Here is a 19,105-nt window from a genome sequence, read left to right on the forward strand (position 1 = left end):
GAACAATTCTCTAAAAGTCACCAAGGGGGTTGTGCATTGCCGGTGTTGGCAATTTGGGACAGATATATCTGGGTCACTATGGCTGGTGAGGAATAACCATGTTAATTTTGTGTGATCAAGAAGTGATGTTTTATGCATTTGATACCTTGGTGTGCTTTGTACCTTTTCAAAAAACATATTTCTGTATTTTAGTTGCATATTACAAAATTGATAAAAATCAGCATGTAAGTAAATGGAAATTATTTTCCTTTTAAAATAATGGGAAATAACCTCCCTATTCACACTGTAATGCAGAAAGGTATATTTTATTAGCTAATAAGCTAAAAATAAATATTATTTGTTATTAACTATGTCATTGGTAATTATTAAATAATATGTAAATAGCATATATTAAATGATTAAAATATATTTTAGGAATTTGAACAGATACAATAAGTTATTTGTTACATCTGAGGTAAAATATTAATAACCGTATTAAAAGCCTTCTGAAAGAATTATAGTTTGAAGGAAAGAAAATAGAATTACAATGCTCACTTATTATACCATGTATCTATATTTTTTTGAAATTTTCATGACACTGAAAATAATGACCTTATGGATATATTATGAACTTTTGATGTTTGTCTTTTTCAAAGCTTTACTAGGGTATGATTGACAAAAATTGAATATATTTATGTATATAATGTGATGTTCCAATATATGTACACATTGTAAAATTCTTACATAGTCAAGTTAACATATCAAGCACCTCACCGAATTACCACTTTTTGTGTGTCTGGTAAGAATACTTTGAAATCTATTCTCTCAGCAAATTTCAAGAGCGCAGTATATTATTATTAAGTTCACTCACCATGTTTGTTATCACTATGTTTTAGATCTATAAATATATCAATATGTAAATATATTTCTGTATGTCAGTGTATAGGTTTAAATTAAATTATTTATTTAGAAGTTAGTAAGTAAAGCCTATGCATAACAGAAAAAAAAGGAATAAAAGTGGTAGGTCAGAGAGCAATGAAAATTGTTCTCTGTTCTGCAGTTTGGGTTTTTGTGAGGTAGTGAAATTTCCTCATTTCTCTGCAGTCTTCCCAGGTGGCAGAACTGCCAGCTTTCCTGGAGAGTGTACTCTTACATATTAAAAAGCATCAGTTATCCTCCCTTTCATAATGCCCTTGAGTACTTCTTGGCTGAAAAAAACTTGCTAAAATAATGAGTGTTTCTCACTCCTGGAGAAGCTAAACTGCTAATGGTACTTATGTTACTTTCTGCTCAGGTTGTTAAAAAAATTTGTTCTCTGCTCAATAACACAGGAGAGGCTGTGGCCATTCCTCACTCTTTGACTACCTTCTTACACTACTTTAACCACAGAGGAATCTTCCTTGGCAACTCTTTTATATATTGGCTTTCACTAATTAAATCAAACACAAATTAAAATGAGAGGACAAAGAAAGAAAAAAGAAACTTAAGAAAGACAATGTTTTCCTAATGTACATGTTTTCTTAGAAAAAACGTATCATGTGCATTTTTGAAAATTTTATTTTCAAGTCTAATGTCTAAAAGAAGTCTCAAAATTATACTAAGCCAAAACTGGGCTGTATTTTCTTGGGGTTGCAGTCTTTAAAGAAATTAAGGTATAAAACTGTGTATGTATTTTAATGACAGTGAGAATGGTAGAAAGTTTGTGGTATATGGATACTTAGAAAATGTTCTGTAAGGTGTGATCATGAAAGGCTGCAGCCTAAAATATTCCTACATGAAAAATAAGCAAGTAATCCCAGCTATGAATTCCAATAGAATATGAAATATGAAAATAAAGAAATGTCTTATCTATTAACAGATTATTAATACAATTAACATATTTTTCATATATTGCAATGAAGGCATTACAATCTCAACATATTGTTTGTTAAAATAACCCCATCTGTATGTTTTCTTTCTTCAGTGCTTAAAGTTGTCAGATCTGCTGTTTTCTTCTTGTGTCAAATGCTGGACTGAAGACTTAGAAGACTTAGAAACTTCAGAATCCTGTGTATAAAAAGAATTTCAAAATGTAACACATGGAAAGTAAAAACTTCTTATGTCAAAACATCTTCAAGGATGTTTAATATTTCCAAATTTAACTTGGTATATTCTTCTTTTAATTTATACTTTGTTGATTTATATTAGGTAGGTATCTTCTCAGTAACAGAATTGGGGACCACTAATAAAGCCACAGAAAGTAAAATAACACGTGGAAATTATCATTTAGAAATTGTTCTAAAAATAAATCATAGATAAGAATAATTTCTTTTTTAAATAATTAAGAAAACATGTATTTGTATAATGTTATTGGGTAAAACACAGGAAGATTTACTGCCTTGTTTACTTGTAAAATCTGATACATTGTCCTCTAAGAAAAAAGTTAGAACTTCATCACAACCTTAAACTCATCTATGGATTTGCATTAATAGTTATTTCTTTATACAGTTGCTCATTGAGGAGAACAGACACTTATTTAAATTAGATCTAGAGAACTGAATCACAAGCCATAGACAGGAATGGAGAATCTGTGAACAACAAATTTACAGAAACCATTTCAAGAAGATTATCAGTGACCTAGATATTCATAGTTCTCAAATCCACTAAACTTTGAGGCAATTGAATAAAATTCCTTTTATCTAACAGCTGCACAGTGAGTTACTATGGTAATTGAGACAGTCTGATTAAGGCTGTATCAGAGCCTATTTTAAAACCACACTGAGAGTAATTTAGTGTGGTTTAGAAGGCATTCTATATTTTCTAATGACCTCAGGACATATAAATGTAAGTATGAATGACATGTAACAAAATAGACATGAAGAAGCATAAGATAAGATTCACAATGAATTTACCCAGAAAATTCATTCACTAACTTAATTCAACCGATTTTCTGAAAATCATAGGATAGAATCTAATCTGCATGATAATTTTCCTGCATATACATGTGCTACTTGAGAAGTTCTCTGAATTTGAATTTTAGATATGCCTTTTAAATGGAATAAGCTATTTTGTAGAATAATATTAATTGTTAATATAAATTTGGACCAAAGCCTATCTAGTCATTTATAAGTATGAATATAATTATACATATGAAGGAATATACTTAGTTATATATGTATAATTTGCTGAGTTTTACCACATGCAAGTCATTGAATAAGTGCTTTGTATATAAGACATATTTGATTCTCAAAACCATAACTTTGATAAAATTTTATAAAGAATTTAAGACTTAGAGTGGCTGAATTTTTCAGAATTACACGCCATATAAATGAGAAAGACAAACATCAAATTTAATTTTACCTGATTCAGAATGAGCTTCTAATTCATGTGGCATTCTTCCTCTTTTTTGAACTATGCGAAATTGTACTCATAATTTTTTTGTGATTTATTTACTAAAAACAAAAGAGTACTAGCAGTTTCACACCTCAGATTTTAGCATAGTAAAGCATTAAGACAGACAGATGTGGATATCTGCACATCTGTTCCATGAGTTGAAAGTTATCAATCTGAACAATAATGTTATCAGATTGATGACTTCTGTGGCATGGTTGCTAGAATTAATTGGTGGTAATCCAATTTTAACCAAAGTTTCAGCCAATGACTCTATTTTTATCACTCATTATCACAGTATACTTTCTTTTCTTTCATAAGTATCTTAGGTAACTTTGATTACTCTATTCCAAAGAATAGAGAGTATAAGAGATCATCTTTTGCTATCTCTAAATTCATTAACATCTTCAGGGAAGAAGAGATAAGATTCAAAATTAAATAGTTTTATTATATCAAGAAATGATTAAGCATCTTTAGTAAGATTATAAATCTGTGGAAACAAAACTGGACATTCAATGTCCTTTGCGTATCTATAAGTATTATATTCTAATAATGCTTTATTCAAATATTAAAGTGAGCATTGTTCTCGGCTCATGATTGTAATAATGAATAGCCAGCAAAGCACTTACTTTAGTGACATTTTTTATTTTATAATGTTAACTGATATTAGTCAACATTTAGGTAGGAACAAAAAGAAAATGAACAATAGTTTAAGTGATATAAAATTTCATTCATTTTTAGAATTTAAAATGATGGTTTTACTCATACTGGTTTTTGTTCGTTAAGCACATGATAGCTTGTTGTAGAATAACGGAAACTGTGACGAGGGAGAACCACTGTAAAACCACTGCAAAGCCTGACAGTCAAAGGCCCCTTTACAGCAAGGCATCCCTAGTTCACAGGTGATGTTAATGCTTTTTAAAGGTCCTTGGCTTGGAGTTTTCTGTGATAAATTAAATTACAGGTTACTTACGTTTCAGTACCAGATGGCATCTTCTCTTTTGGTTTCACTCTTGATATATGATAAAATCGTCAAAGATAAATGTCCGCATGTGGCAGAGTCCAAGGTAAAGCAATCTTTGTCACCACACAAAAACTTAATTTCTTTGTTAAGGAAAACATTTTCTTTTCTTTTGACTTACAAAGGCATAGTGAAAAATTCAAAAAGCATATTACATATTACAACTTCATTTTAACAGAATAGTGGATTGTAGTCCAACTGCTCATAAAGGAAACTAGAAGACCGAACTGCAGGTTCAAACTTACTTTTACAATGGTGTACCTTGTATTTTCCCAGCATTTTCTTCCTCAGGGTTTCAAAACACTTTCCTGTGTTAAGGTGAAAATTGTTATGCTTCAGACTGCATAAGCTCAATCAAAACTAATTATTTCTACTTTAAAATGAGAAAATCTCTGTTTGGTAGTACTTCAATGAATATTTCAATTGTATTTTTGTTTACAACCTTACTTCTAGGTTGCCTTTAAACTGAATGATTCAATTTAAAATTCCAGTAAAAATACACTTTTAATTTTTTGGTAACCTCACCTAATTCACTGAATACCTCCAGCTTCTCTCTCTCATTATATTTCATTAATAATTTTGAATTTACCTGGCAGAAATTAATTATCTAATATCCTGGTCTCTCAGTCGATCTCACTTTGATTATTGTTCCCTTTCCTTCATCTCAGCTAATCCACTCCACTGGTACCATGTAGATTTATGAGACTATTTTTAAATTTTTGGAGATTTCCTTTACAACCACAACTTCCTAGCTTGCATATCACTTGCTCAAGATCTCTTTTTCGCACTGCGAAGCATATTTAGTTTCATTGGAAATTTCACTCCTTTGTGACTGTTGATTTTCACCTGTTGATTTGACTGGGTTGAGAAATATAGAGGGGTTTAGTAGAGCACATTGCTGGGTGTCTGTGTGGGTCGTGAAGACTTCACCTTGGGTTCTGCATGTGGTCCCTGCCTCTTCCTTCTGTGGCAGTCTTTCTCGGCTCTGCGTCCTGACCACCATGAATTAAGCAGCTTTGCTCCATCACACACTTCTTCATTTAAATTATGGGTGTCAGGTATTTTGTACAGCGATGGAAATGCTGACTAATACACATTGCCCTTTCAGTATTTTCAGGATGACTCAGGTATGGCCTGACCTCATTTTATTCTTTGTCTAACCTTGATTTCAACCGCAACATTGTAATCACTGTTTCAAATGTTTTCAATCAGTATAGCATATTATCTTACTATTATGATCACAATAGTTATTACTGTTAATTTCTCACAACTTCTCTATCAATTTAATTAAATCCACTATCAAACTTTAACTCCACTGTAATAGTCATGAAAGTTAACAGGGAGGAAAACTAAGTCTATCTTCAACTTCCATGACTTCTTAGTTGGGACAGACCCCGTAACAGAAAAGGTAGATTAACAGGAGAAAAACAATAATATATGTTTAGCATATGTTACACATCACATAGGACAAAATCTCTATGAAAAGTAATTCCAAAGCAAAGTCTTTGAGCTCTGGCTCATACAGCATTTTTAACAAAGAACAATAAATTTGTGGTGAAATGACAGGAAAAGGGGGGAGGGTTTGGGGTTTCCAAGAGTGGAAAACAGTCATAAATATATTAAAAGAAACTAAAGTGGTGAGATTTTATTTGCAGATTCCTGTAGTGCCCTCTCTGGGCTCATTAAAGTCTGGAGTACACTCCAGTAAAGGAAAATTTATGTCTTGTGGCAGAATGTATGGGGTGGAAGGAGACTTTCCTCCATTTATGGATTCTTTATCACCTTCAACGCAAGAATAATTTTATGTCAAAGAGGCATATTTCAGGGTAATGTATTCTAGTTTCCTTCAATAAGTGTCTCTTCACTTCTGTAACTCTTTAATCCCAACACAGCAACTGAGTGACCTTTAAATACAAATTGTGTTATTTATCTTTCCAGCTTATAAAACTGTCAATGTTTCATTATTCTACTTGAAATAAAATACAAACTCAAGTCTACAGCTCCAATTTCACCCAGAGTCATCTACTTGGAACTAAGTTCTTCACATCACTCAATGATATTCCACTTAAATGGATTGATCTTTTCCCTATGAAAAGATCTTTACCAATTTTTAGTTTTATTAGTACATGCTTGCAGTAGCACATAATGATCACATTCCTCATGGAGAATTGCTACATGTACATTGCACTTCTTCTTTTTCTTTTTCTTCTTCTTCTTCTTTTTTTTTTTTTTTTTTGCAGCATTGGGGATCGAACTCAGGACCTTGGGCTTGCGAGGCAGGCATGGTGCCACTGAACTAAATCCTCAGCTCTACATTACACTTCTTAATTCTTTTTTTTCCCCCTCTCCTTCCTTTTCTCTCCCCCTTCCTCTGTCTCTTGGTCCTCTTCCCACTTTCAAAAGGTCTATCTCCCTGCTTCCTATTATCTATTTTTTACTTTGTTCTTTATTTATATTTAATTCTTATGATTGTCCCCTCTATTTTTCAATCTTTCATTGAACATTTCCTCCATGAAGAAACCTCCAAGCACCTACCTCAAGGAAGCACATTCATATTATCCTTTAATTCTATTCCTTTAAAAAATAATACATACAACAAAAACACATAAAACACAAGGAACTGGGTTTGTGCAAATCTTGATCATCATCGTGTCCCCTCTACCTTGCATAGAATAGTGCCTCGGATACAGAAATAACAGAGAAAATATTTGTGAAAGATTTTTAGAACAATTTTATGGGTGGGTCAGAGTTGCTAAGTTATTAGGGTCATGTTATGATCATTTAGCATTCACAATCAATGTTCTCACTACTCTATTCTTTTAAACCTTGAGCCTATGCTGTGTAGCATCTGATCAGTTCAAATTCCTAAGATATCCTCTAGGCATCTTTCCCATTTTCCCTGTTCAAATTATTTGGCTTATTTTTATAATAGTGCTCATCTCTTCAACCACACCTTCCTTAGATTCAACTTTACAAACAATTCTTTTTTGGCCTATGTGAAAAATTTTCAGATCTTTCCAATCTACTCTTCTGCTTGTGATTCTCACTCTAAATCTGGCTAAAAGCCACCAGAAATATCCATGCCATAGCTTGGACATTCTAATACCTTCGGATCTAGTGAATAAATCTGTTTCCCTCCTTTCCATACTTAACCAATAATGGCTTGAAAATAAGATCAAATTGTTCTTCTGCAGACAAAAGGTGAGATAAACTAGTCAACTACTTTTACTACAAAACTGTGACCCAGTGATAATTCCCACACTTTTACTTAGTTTTTTTCTAGCTCACTTCTTTCTTTTAATTTTTTCTTGCTCCCCTCGATTGTAGTCCTATTAAAGTGTAGGCACATAGCACATCATGTTTTTGTTTGATTGCTTTTGCCTCAGAATTAGTCTTCTAGGGAATTTGAGCTAAGACAATCCTTAATTGGAAATGACAGGTTTATTACTATCCTTAATTTTTACTTTACTGATCACAAAATATGTACATATTTATCCTTTATAACTTATTGTTTGGACATATGTATATATTTTAGAATGACTAAATAGGGCTAATCAACCTATGCATTACTTCACAGACTTATTTTGCCTTAAAATCTATTTTGATTTAAAAATTTATTTGCTTAGCATTTTTCAAGAATACAATACATTGTTTTTAAGTATAGTCACCATGCTGTACAATAACTATTTTAAACTCATTACTTCTACCCTAAATTTTTACCTTTTGACCAGAATCTATAAACTTTCTCCTTCTAAGATAAACAACATCAACAACAAAAATTAAAAGATTCCACATGCGCATGAGATCATACATATGATATTTGTCTTTATGTAGCTAGTTTAATCACATTAATATTCTCTAGATTCATCTATGTTGTAGCATATGACATGACTTTCTTCTATTTTAAGTCTACTAATGGACATTTAAGTTGCTTCCATATCTCCACTATTCTACATCTTGGTTCACTTGAACATGCTGCTGTGGACAGGAGAATGCAGATTTCTCTTTGGCAGACTACTTTCATTTCATTTGGACATATGCCCAGGAGTGGTATTGGTGGAACTAAGTTATTTTAAAATATTGCAACTGAACTATTATATCCTATACATTGTATATATAAACTGAAGCATATAATAAAGCATATTTAAAATTACTAGGCTTTCAAATGGCCAGATGATTTAAGAAGATATTGAGAAATTAAGTTAGTACTTTGAGAAGAAAATTTATTTTGATTTTAGAAACATTATTATTATCTTGTGTTTCCTTGATAAGAAAATTTTATACTCAAACAAATACCAGCAACCCTTTTTTGCAATAGAGTAGATGGTAGTTGTTTTAGGTTTTGATGACATAAAGAGGTCTGTAGCAACTACTCAACTTTTCGATTATACCGACCATAAAATATAATTGATTAATATTTATTGTGCTTGTTTTACAATGAGTCATGAATTATTTTATAAACCAGGTTGGTAGGGCTAGGAGAATGACAGATTTGTCTTTGTGTTAGCTGCTCAGGCGGGTAAGTTAGGGTAGACTTCTATACTGATGAGTGGTGAGGAAAGAAAAAATATGCTGCCTTTTCAAAAAGACTGGTAACTTGCCTTCAGAGTGACACGTTCAGCTACTAATCTGTTGATTTCTTGGGTATAGATTTACTTATTTACTTTGGATAAAAAAAATGAGAGATGTGGTAAAAATTTAATTCTACAACAGTGGACTCTGGAGTTATGACTGGCCTGACATACGAATGACTTGGGTTATGACCGCCATTTTAGATTTGATTTACTACCAAAGTCTTGAGTTACAAATTGAATGCCGGCCACTTGCACTTCCAGATGGTCTCAGATACAGATTTAACCCTTAAATAGTTCTGGAAGTAACATTACAACATCCTTTCCTATGTGGGGTTAGTGGAGAAATCCTGGGTCAATGTCACTCTGAGGACCCTGAGATCTGCCTGTATACAGAAGAGAGACTTTGAAGGCTGCGTAGAGGAGCCTGAGCCTTCAATTAATCAATTTGAGTTAAAACAGGCCCTCAGGAACAAACTGAGTTTGTAAGTCAAGGGTCCACTGTATTTGGTTGGAAAACAATTCAACCTTTTAAAATCAGTTGAAATATTATAGAATTATTGTAACTTATATTTTAAAGAACAGATTTTTCAAATTGAGCTAAAATTTGTATATTATGAAATGCATAGGTCTTAAGTGTACAAAAAAAAGAAAGTTGGTTTTCATTTTGGTCCAGGGTCATCGGAAAAACTTTAAAGGACCCCATCAAAATCACCAAGTCACTTTGCCTCATTCTTCTAGGTAGCTTGAAACTAATTTTTCTTATTATAATGTTAAATTCTATATTTAGAGGTGCTTATGTTTGCCATCACTTTTAAACATAATTATAACCTAAAACCAAGCGTTTTCAGGAATGTGCTATCTCTACATATTATGATGAGTCCGACCAATATAAATATGAATGTTTCCCCCCAAAGAGTCACTTGCCTTCTTTATTCCAGGAGAAAACTGCTTTACAATTTTATCCCAGTGCTATTCTTACTTCCTACAAGTAATAAATCTCTCCACTTCTGTATCTTTTCATTGTGCTTATCAGCTTTGCATTCACTAAGGGGTGAACACTTTGCATTCTGCCACATTTTGACAGTAGTTTATAAAATCCTTCTGAAAAGGTTTGTAAGTAAAAGCTGTGAAGAAGATGCACTAATATTTGGAGAAATGCATTAACTTATTTAATAAAATTTACTGAATGACTTTTATGGTTTAAGACCTTTGATATGTGCTACAGAGACAAATATTACAGTAAGCACAAAAACAGTAAAGGAATGGCAGATATGAAACTGTGTCATGTTTCATATTGTTATTATTTTTGATATGTGAATATTATTGATGCCATGTGAATATTATTATTGATGTAAGGTAGCACTGTATTTATTGCTTGTGTCATAATATAATATTTGTAGATAAAATAAACAGCAAACACTATGAAAACACTGCAAGGATAACACTTGGCAAAGTCATAAATGTTCACAGAAGAGACAACACTTAGCAAAAACACCAAGAATTAATAGAAACGTGCCCATTAAACAAAAATAAGAAAGAGTATTCTCAAGGAAAAAGGAGAGGCAAGTTCCAACATTGTCACGAAACTGTTACTATCATGAATGTTCAGTCCTGAGTTGTAATTATGGCTCCTTTCCTAATCCAATTGCCAAAGCTGATGAGAAATAGATGTGGAAATCAGGGAGATGACTATAAAAATACAGGGTTTATAACTGAAAAATTTTGGGCTTCTGGGTAATGTTTCAATCTGGATATTAATGAATAAAATCTAGATTTACTTTCCACAGTTATAGACAACATTTGAGGATTTTAGAGATTTAAGATTCCAATCAGGCCCTATGAAATTTGCATGTAGTACAAAGAAGATCTGAGTAAATGCTATCTTCACAGAGATTTAAGGTAGCCACAGATTAATTCTACCATACAATGTGCCACATTGGCATAAGAATTATTTTGAGATGAAAGACAATCAGAAACAGCAGATGTAAGACAAGCACCTGCCCTATCCCTAATTACCTAAAAGGAGGTCATTATATTTGCAAAGATGCCCCTTTACCTTCTCTACCAGGAAGAACAAAAGTCAATCACTAGAAAAACATATAGTCCCTGCCAACCTGAAGGTAGTCAGAGGAAGCTGCACAAAAATCTTACTTATCCGTCTTTATCTATCTTTAGTTTCCCATATACTTACTTTCCCACAGTTGATTTACCTGGAAACTTGAAGTCTTTTTCTTTTGATTTGTTCCATCTCTAAAATTTTATTATATCTTTGGTAAGGTGGCACATAAGACCCCCTGCTAAGCAACCCTTTGAGATATCATCTCTGAATATCCCTATGCATAAGCATGATGTATAATGGAGTGAATTTGTTTTTCTCTTTTTAATCTGGTTTTCATCAGTCCAATTTATAGGAAGCCAGCAAAAGATCCTTGGGAACATACTGGAGGAAGAAGTCTTCCTCTTCTACTGGGAGAAAGGCTTCGCAAACAGAGGAAAGTAATCCTGTATCCTCCAGTGTCATGTTCATTTTCCCAAACCCACCAATCATGCAAGAGTCCCTCTACACCCCCTCCCCACCATGGATTGTTAAATAAGGGTGGAGAAAGTCCAGAGAGTTATTTATGAAGTGCAGGGCAGAGTGCTCTTTACTAAAGGTCCCTCTGGTATTGCTCTTTTCCCAGTTGTCTGTGCGATTGTATTTGCTTGTCTACTTCCCGTAAGGACTGAGTGTCCAACACAGTTACTGATTAGTGACTTGAAGAACATCTTTTGTACTTTGCTGCGGCATTCCTCCAAACCTAATACTACAGCTTCATGTTAGAGTTATTTAACTCTAAAATAGGAGATATAATCTTTTGCCACAATGAAGAAAAAAATAATTCCCTTAGTCAAATTCAAATGTACTTTTTGTTCATAGAAGAAAATTCACTGTGTTAATCTCTTATATCACCATACTATCCAATAAATCCATTAGGGGTTTGCGATGAGAACAAATGTTCTATGAGTGAAATGTCAGTGATATAAAAGGCCTTGATTTTAAATATAAACTTCACTCTGCCACAAATTTTCTGGGAAGAAGTCCAATAGTTTTAAAATGCCAAAATGACTACAGTTAAAATTTCTACTATATTCACTTAGAGTCTTTTGAAATATTTTAATTCTTTTCTCTCTAATGTTCATTCTCCACTCCAAGTATTATTGGCAACATCAATTGAAGATCTCCATGCATTCCAAACTTCACTTGTCAGGCAGGAGTGATTTGATCAGCTACAATTCCGGTAATAGGTACAAAGTCTCAACTCCGAACTCTCTGAACTCTCACCTGCTGCCCTAGTTCTCATCTGAGTGCAGTTTTTGACAACACTGGCCCCGGAAAATTGGCAGAACTAAATTTTGGAGACTTCTGCATCTTGGGCTTTGGCCTTCTTCAAAGAGCTGAATGACACAGTCTTTCAGTTGCTGAGAGGCACCTTACACACATCTGGCTGGTTGTGCAGAGGCTCCTCAACTTTCAGATATAGCTTTCTCTATATAGCCAACTGGCATTGTTTCTGGAACTACCCCGAGAGGCTATCTCTTTATTTATACTTACCTATATATATATTTTTTTGTACTGGGGAACGAACTCAGGACCTTGCACTTGTGAGGCTGGCAGCGGAACCACTGAGTTAAATCCCTGGCCAGTTACCTACATATTAATGCACTAAATCACAAAACAACTCTGTGATTTTATAAAATGTATAAAGGGGAAAGTTTAAGGATGCTTTTTTTTCTAAGGATTTATCATGTGCCAGGTATTCTCATTTTAAAACACTAAGAAAAGATAAGTCTTTATAAAAATAATAAACGTTCATGAAAATATTTCTTTTAGGCTCTGTTATATTTTAAAACAAACTCTACCTTTCCTTTCTGATTAACACCCAAAATAAAGTTTAAAAATCTGTACTGATATCAACATTGAAGAAAAACTCTATTTTTTTTTCTAATTACCTGTGGCAAAAATCTGGGCTTTATACAAAGTAGAGAGAGACTACTGGTGGTATGATGCCCTACCTTGCAGTACATCTATTTTTTTTTGTAGGTTGTATGCGAATTCTAAATTGGAGAATACATGCTAAATATTGGGTTTTTTCTTAAACATATGGGTGAAAAATTATAGATGCATTTAAAAAAATCCAAACCAGTTTACTGAGGCAAAGTTAGAACATATGATACATGTAAAAACTATCCTACCTAAAAAGATGTTTCTTTCCCATTTGTGCTTAAATGTTATGGTTTCCAAGAAGGAACAAGAATAAATAATAAAATTTCTATGTTTACATTAGCTCATTGAATATTGTAGTTACATCATTATAAACTTATAATTTTGATATTTACAGTCTTCATATATTCTGATTATCAATGTAGCATATAAAATATATATTATATGTATTTTACTCAGTGCATATATATCAAAAGTAATTTAAAATTATTGAATCAAAATTTGTTTATATGCATGTTTCATTGTATAAAGTTGAGTAAGTTAATATTTTGCACGAATAGATTAAAGTCACATTCCTTTAAATTTAGAGTATTACTAAAAATAAAGAGATTAGGACAGAGCTATAAACTTATTCTGTAACCTTATTCCATTTAATGTTTATTCTTGATATGGAAAAAGTTTTGTCAGGGAGCTAACTACATATAGAGAAAGATCTTTACATATTCTTTTAGCAAAGGGCCAGATAGGATCTCCTGAATTTTAGTGGGAATCTAGTAGGTGGGGATGGTACATCTACAGGTGATGAATTTTGAATTCCATTAGTAAGCTTCAGAACAATTGGCAAAATTCACTGGCAGGAGATGAGAACCACAGTATATCAGTACCATACCACAGCCTATCACGTTGAAATAGGGATTATTTTGATCTGAATGTAATTGAGAACAAACAAGTACAAGAATAAGTCTCTGCCCTCTCTCTACTGGCCACAAAGTAGAATATTATTATTCAAAGGTGTCCCTTCATCCCTGCCTTCCAGAAATGACAAATGCTTATCTCTGAAAGCAATGTTAAATCTATCAACCCAAAGACAAAACCAGAGAAATGTAAGTAATAAATGATAATAACTCCAATATCTTGGTCTCTCAAGGTCCTTTTCCTTCTTATTTCTCAAAAATATATTGTTCTTTAAGGAAAGTATTTGCTATAGTTTCACTGTGTCCTCCAAAAACACATGTTGTCAGGCAGATTTCCATCACTGTAATAAAATGCCTAAGATAATCAATTTATGAAAAGAAAAGGCTTATTTTTTCTTATAGTTTTGGAGCTTTTAGTCCATGACTGATTGAATCCATTACCTGTGGCAGCACAGTACATCATGTGTGGAGCACACCACAAAATCACCCTATTCCTCTTGTGAAACAAGAGAGAGGAAGGAACTAAGACCCCAACATCCTCTCCAAGGGAATGTCTCAAGTAACTGAGCATCCTCACAGTAAGGCCCATGTCTTAAATGTTCCCCACTTCGCAGTAGCAGCACATACTGGGAACAAAGCCTTTGAAACAGGAGCTCTTGGGACCTATTGTCCAAACTATAATACAAGTGTTGGAAACTTAATTCCTAAAGCAACAGTTTTGGGAGATAAGGTCTACTGGGAGAAACACAGGTCATAAGGATTACACCATCATGAATAAATTTACGCTGATTATAAAAGTGCTCAAAACTGAGTTTGATATCTTATTCCCTCTCTCTCCATCTGATGTCTTTCACAATGCTGTGATGCATCAAGCACTTGATCACTAGATGAAGCCTCTGATTCCTGGACTTCTTAACCTAGAAAGCCATGAGCCAAATAAAGTTCTGATCATGAAACATTATCTGAGTTCAAGTACAGCAGTATAAAATGGACTATGATAATGTTATGGAAGCCTGAGGTCTAAGCCACTATTGTGAAATACCCATTTCTCCCCCTGTATCACCTCTTTGTTTTGCTTTTGTTTCACCTGTCTTTTGTTGAAAATCCTAGCTACAACCTCAAAAAAGTATGGGGAAAATTATTTTCTTCCCCTATACATTGCAGTTTTCTATTTCAAACAAATACGTATTTTATGCAGATCATGTTTACCTTACTTATCTCTTCTGCATGACCTGGAATCTTTGGACTTAATCACTTATTTGTTGCTAAGTAACCAAAGTTTTTATCTCCAAAATGAGTTGTCCTTTTGCTGGGAATCAATACCAAAATGCATAGATAAGGGTTTGTCAATGAATGGCCACCACTGTAATGCCCATTTGAGATAATGGATGAGAACTATTCAATGAAGGCACACTGTTGAAAGGCCTTTGGCATCTTTCTTTTTGTAATTTACATTGATTGTAGGAATAGCAAATTTCTCAATACATTTTTCAGAGCAAAATGCTAGAATATATAAACAGAATAACAGTATACTAGTATACATATTTGCAATAAACAAAAGTAGAAATGGTCAACAAAACCTCATAGACACATTATAAGGTAATATATTTTACAATATTGTATAATGGAATTTTGTGATTTTTCTGATGCTATTGTAACATAAAATAGTGGGACAGATGTTTAGAGTTGATATATTATTCTATTCAGGGAGAAACATTTAACTTAAAAAGAAATTCATGGAACAATACTCATAAAGAATATCTTTTGTATACATGCTACATTTACTTATGGGTGTAATATAATTGAAGACTTACTTTGCATTATTAAAACATCAGGTAATTCATGGTATGCAGCCCTAATGATTCCACCTGTGAAATAAGTAATTCTGAGAAACTATTTTTTGGTGCAAAGCAGTATGACTTACAGAAGTAGGATGATAATCACATAAAAAGAAATGACTTCCTATTCTTATCATGCTAATTGTGTTAATATTTCCTAAACATATGTGTGTTCTATGTACTTGTTCAAGATATGAATACTATGACTTTAAAAAAATCTTACTAAATTTTAGATTGGAAATTTTAAATATACATATTAAATATATATAGTAAAAAATGAAAAAACATTAAAATTATGTTGTTCAGTTGATTTTTATTATAATTTGTCAAATACTCAAATATTTGGCTCATTTTTCTGGTTAAAAGAGTTACTTGAAAGAACTTGATGTACAGACACAATATGAATAAAAACAAGGGAGTATAGAATTAATCTATTACAATAGAATAGCTTAATATGTTCAGGGGGAAGAAACATTCAAAATAGTTGCCTACTTTGAAGGTGGTTTGAATTGAGTGGTTAATTTCATCAAACTTAACAATGGACTATGGGCTGCATGGTGTTCACATATCTAAGCTACTCTGTTGATATTATGCCTAAATGGAGGTTCATAGGAAATGTGGAGATGTGAAGGAATAATTACTCTCAGAAATAATAAAAATCAGTGAGAAATTACTTGTCTTTAATTCAGTCCTTCTCATCTTTATAAGAAACTATGGGTCAAAACAGCAAAACCACAATGACAACACCAAAAAAGCCCAAAACATTTAATGCCCTAAGCCTCTCCTGACTTTAAGAAACCAGTTGGGAAAATTTTTTTCTCCATCCTGTAGGTTGTCTCTTCACTCTGTTGTTTTTCATTTGTTTGTTTGTTTATGCTGTACAGAAGCTTTGTAATTTTATATTTCCTCATTTGGTGATACTTGGTACTATTTCTTCTGCCATTGGGATTCTGTTCCAAAAGTCATTGCCTACACTTGTGTCTTCAAGTTTACCTATTTTATTTTCCAGAAGAATGTTTCTGGTTTTTTATTTAAATTTTTCATCTGTTTTGATTAGTACACAGTGAGATATACAGATCTATATTAAATCTTCTGTATGTGGATAGCCAATTTTGCTAGCACCATTTACTAAAAAGGCCATCTAGACCCAATCAAAAGATAGACAACTGAAATAAATAGACATTTCTCAGAAAGAGTACAAATGGCCAATAAATACATGAAAAAAAGTATTCAACACTGCTGACCATCAGAGAGATGCAAATTAAAACAACACTAAGATTCCACCTCACTCCAGAAAGAATCTAGAAATCAAATATTAACAAATGCTGATGAGGCTGTGTGGAAAAAGCAAACCTTCTACATTGTTGATGAAAATTTCAACTGATACAACCAATATAGAAATCAATACGGAGATTTCTCAAAAAACTAAAGCTAGAAAAAATAGAAATTCCATTTATTCAGCTATTCCCCTTCTAGGCATCTTCCTGAAAGAGTTAAAAACATCATATTCAGTGATACATGGTTATCTATGTTTATACCAGCATAAATCACAATAGCTAAATCTTGGAAGTGGCCTATGTATGCCCATCAATAGATCACTACAAAAGAAAATGTGGTATTTATACCCAATGGAGTACTACTCTGGCATAAACAAAGATAAACAAGTCATTTGCAGGAAAATGAATGCATCTTGAGACCATAATGTTAAGTGAAATATGTAGATCATCTGATGCACAAGGTTGAACACCACATGGTTTTCTTCTTTCAGTTTTTTTTTTTTTTTTTGTACCTTGGATGGAACTCGGGACTCTACTCTTACAAGACAGGCAGGGGCAACACTGAGCTAAATCCTTGGTCCACCACATGGTTTTCTCATATGAGAAACCTAAAAAATAAAGAGAAAATAAAATATAGGTAAGAAGTAGAGAGATAGATTTTGTTCAAAGAGGAAGGAGATGAAGAGATGGAGGGAGTGGGAGGGAGGGGAGGGAAAGCAGACACAAAACAGAATTCAGCTGTGCTATGTACACATACCAGTTCCCTGCAAGGAATGCAAATATTGTATAATATGAACATATACTAATAAAAAGAAACCAATTGGCTCTTTCTTTGTTCTTTATTTTCCCTACATAGGTTTGACTCAAATCTGTTTACTTCAAGGCAAAACTAAAAACTTTAGTTATATATAATGACAAACCAAAACACAGATGTGAGTGTTCAATTAAACACAACTCTTTATGAACTGAAGGTTTATGATTTAGCAATATGTAATAGTACATGAGAGAAGGATGAATACAAGTACTATGAATATTGTTTCCTCAAATATCTTATGTTGAAATCCTTACTCTCAATAAAATGGAGATAGGATATTAGGAAGGTTATTAGTTTATGAAGGTGGAACCCTCATGAGTGAGATGTATGTCCTTGCAAAAGGAGAAAAAAATAGCTTACTTTTTCTCACTCCTCTCTACCATGTGAGGACAGTAGATATGATGCTCATGTGTAACCAGAAAGAAAACTCCCATCAGATACTAGTTGTGTGGGTGCCTTGATCTTAGACTTCCTAGCTTCCAGAACTATGAGATTTAAATCCTTATTGTTTAGTTATTCAGGTTGTGTTATTTTTACAGTCTAAAGATAAGAAGTAGATACACTCCTTGACTTATTTTTGGTGATATTTGATAAACTCATCATAAGCTAAAATACAGAAAGTTAAAAATGCATCGAATATGTCAAACATGATAGCTTAACAACACAGTTCACTACAGGGTAGGACCTGGTCACCCTTGTGATGGTGTGATTGACAGCTTATGGCAGCAGTCCAGCATCATGAGGACTGTTCCATACATCACTAGTCCAGGAAAAGATCAAAATTCAAAACTGACTGAATGCATATTACTTTAATAACATTATAAAGTTGAAAAAACTTTATAAGCTGTTAAGTGAATCCATCATAAACTGAGAAGCATCTATAAGGCCACTAATTAAATGGTTTAAATTACAATGTAGGTAGAAATAACTATTAAATCTTTGTCTCCAATTCCAACTTAACTCTTGATACCTTGGTTTTTACCCTGTACATCCATTTACCTGTTGATTATAGTATCCTGGTACCCATTGAGTTACCTCCAAAGACAGAGGCAGGAGACCTCCATATAATTCTCCACTAGGCTCACCTTCCATTTCTGTTCTAGCAGCTGGGCATGCCTGGCTTTCCACATTTCTGTATTAGGTCTGACTTTTCCACCTACACAAATCATTTGGGAGAATGCTAGTCACTTTTCCCACTTGGCTCCCTCCCCCCATCTTTCCAAAAAAAAAAAAGAAAAAGAAAAACTCGAGTTCTATTTCCCTGATCAAACATTGCATGATGCAAATGATATATTTTTGGAAAGTAAAAAGAAAAACAGTATAATAGATATGTATTT

The 19,105-nt window shown here is 33.0% G+C and overlaps 1 long non-coding RNA gene across 1 annotated transcript in view; it reads left to right on the forward strand.

Moving 5' to 3' along the window:
- Positions 1-10,449, forward strand: part of LOC110348608 (uncharacterized) — a 43,395-nt gene extending 32,946 nt beyond the window's left edge. The window contains exon 3 of the long non-coding RNA XR_002393966.2: positions 1,943-10,449. This is a non-coding gene — a long non-coding RNA (uncharacterized LOC110348608). The remainder of the gene's footprint in view (positions 1-1,942) is intronic.
- Positions 10,450-19,105: the final 8,656 nt, after the last annotated feature.

The sequence above is a fragment of the Heterocephalus glaber genome, unplaced genomic scaffold (genome assembly GCF_053883595.1).
Source record: "Heterocephalus glaber isolate CG9 unplaced genomic scaffold, H.glaber_assembly_v1.0 deba00000122, whole genome shotgun sequence".
Lineage (NCBI taxonomy): Eukaryota > Metazoa > Chordata > Mammalia > Rodentia > Bathyergidae > Heterocephalus > Heterocephalus glaber.